Below are 2,799 nucleotides of genomic sequence, written 5' to 3' on the forward strand. Positions count from 1 at the left end.
AAACCCTGCTCGAGTTTTAGCCAATCCTGACACGAAATCTATTGCGATGCTTTTCCACTTCTATTGCAAAATTTCTAAAGGTTGAAGGGTTTCAGATGGTCTCTGGTGTTTAATTTTGACTTTCTGGCATGTTAAGAACTTAGATACGTGCAATGTTACATCGTTCTTCATCCCCGACCACCAGAACATTGTCTTTAGATTGTGGTACATTTTGGTACTTCCTGGATAGATAGAAAACTTATTTCGGTAAGCTTCCATTAACACGTCTTGTCTCAAACTTCCCACGTTTGGTATACAGATCCTTCCCTTATACCTCCACATTCCTTCTTTGTCTTGTGTGACCTCCTTAGGTTTCTTTTGTTCAACTCTCTGAAGTAATTTCCGAATCTCCTGATCATTCAGTTGAGCTTACTGAATCTCATCCTTAAAGTCACTCGAGACGTGCAACTAACTCAAACATACTCCACCTGCTACTTCCCTTACGCCCAAATTCAAATCTTCAAACTGCTTTAACAACCTTTCCTCTTTAAGCATCATCCATGGGACATATAATGATTTCCGGCTTAAAGCATCAGCCACGACGTTAGCCTTTCCTGAATGGTAATTTAGTTCAAAATTATAATCTTTCAGCAACTCCATCCACCTCCTCTGGCGCATATCCAGTTCTTTTTGATCGAAAAGATATCTCAGACTCTTATGATCAGAGAAAACTTGAAACTTGACTCCATACAGGTAATGCCTCTAGACTTTCAGAACAAACACAACTGCAGCGAGTTCTAGGTCGTAAGTCGGGTAGTTCATTTTGTGCAGTCTCAACTGTCGAAAAGCATATGCCACGACATTATGGTGTTACATCAGCATACACGCCAAACCTTTCAAGGATACATCACAGTATACTTCAAAAGGCTCATTAGACTCAGGTAATACAAGTACATGTGCTGTGGTTAGTTTCTGATTCAGGGTTTGGAAACTCTCCTCGTCTAAACGAACGGTGCGTCCTTTCTAGTTAGCTTAGTCAAAGGCAATGCAAGTTATTAAAAGCCTTCGATAAACCTTTGGTAATAGCCTGTCAAACCTAAGAAGCTTCTGATTTCCGTCACTGAGGTTGGTCGCCCCCAATCCATCACAGCCTCAACCTTAGCAGGATCCACAGCTATTCCTTGCTGACTCACCACATGTCCTAGAAATTTCACCTCATTCTTCCAGAATTCGTATTTAGAGAGTTTAGCATACAACTTTTTTTCCTTCAGAATTTGTAGCACAATTCGCAAGTGATGGTTTCAGTGGCTAAGAGAAGGGGGGGTTGAATCTTAGCCCCTTTTTGCTTGATAATTCTTGCTGGACTTAGAGGAGACTTTTCTGTTTTTAGCTCGTCCCTAGCCACGAGACATTTTCATTTTGTCTCGTCACTTGGCACGAGACATTTTTTGTTTTTGCTCCTGTGCAGTAGAAAACAGAAATGAAGTAGGAGAGGAAGAAAATTACACCAAGATATATCCTGGTTCGGCTGCTAAGTGCAGTGCAGCCTACATCCAGTCTCCATCACAACAATGATGGAATTTCACTATAATCAAACAGATTACAACTTGTAAAGTGCTAACCCAACTTACAAGGGGATTCCCACAGAATCATGAAACACAACATAGATGAACAAAGGAACTCTAAGACATCTATGGCTTTTTCTTTTAATTTTGCACTCTCTGCCTTTTTCCGCTCTATGGCTTTTTCATTACAAACCTCACTGTTTGCCTTTTACCATGAGACTCAAGACATGACAAAATTAAACAGAAAAATACAAAACTGAATACATTGAAGGAGAAGAGAAAACTGTTAGCTCAGGTAGCTCTGAGAACTCTGTGCCTTGCACTCTCAAATTTTCTCCTTACTTCAAACAATGGCTGTCCACCCTTAATATAGAAGAGGGGAGCCTCCACTTATTGAAGCCAAAACCGAACCAACTTCTTCCTCCTTCAACAAAACCGGTTCGGCCACATAGAGAGAGAAGAGATAACCATGCAATAACCAACATGCAATTACCTCTAGTCCTTTCTTGATCATCACCCTTCATCAATCCGAGCTCTCCATCCTTGGCTTGCTCTCCAAGATGAAATTCTGGCCCTTGATGCTTCATGATGATGATGACTTCATCTGCTTCAATCTCTGCCTTCAACCATCACTTCGCCACTCTAGCTACTTCCTGTGGTGGTTGAGCAGAATCGAAGACAAGCCATGCTTCAAGAATCTCCTCCAGCTGGCCGAATCTTCTTCTTCCATTTTGAGCATGAAAGACTCAAGATAACCTCACCAAATCTAACCACATTTGGTGAATATCTTAGCCACAGCTCATTTTTATTTTAGTATGTTTTCTTGCCATCATTGTGATGGTCTTTAGGCTTGCTTTCTCTTCATCTCGGTAGCTTACTTTTGCTTCCATGGCTGCCAATATTTCCTGAGTAATGACCGAAGAGAGAAAGAGTTGTGAGAGAGAAGAAAGAGAATATGGACATTAACTAAAGTGGTTTGATAAAGTAAAGTAAATGTTTACTTCCCTTTACTGAGTAACGTGTAGCTTCAATAATGTCCATCAAATCAAAGTCACTCATGTTCTCTCTCATAGTTCCCATGCAATACATTGTAATTAAATGAATTTTGGAATCCATCTAATGTTTGAATCTTTGGATCCGTTGAAAGCAATTTTGCTTTCTTCCTTCTTTGGTTTCGGATCATGCATGAGGAACTCTTATAACATATGGGCTTGATTGCAACAATATTTGATCTTGGCCCATTAATAACATTTGC

Source organism: Arachis ipaensis, chromosome B07 (assembly GCF_000816755.2).
Source record: "Arachis ipaensis cultivar K30076 chromosome B07, Araip1.1, whole genome shotgun sequence".
NCBI lineage: Eukaryota > Viridiplantae > Streptophyta > Magnoliopsida > Fabales > Fabaceae > Arachis > Arachis ipaensis.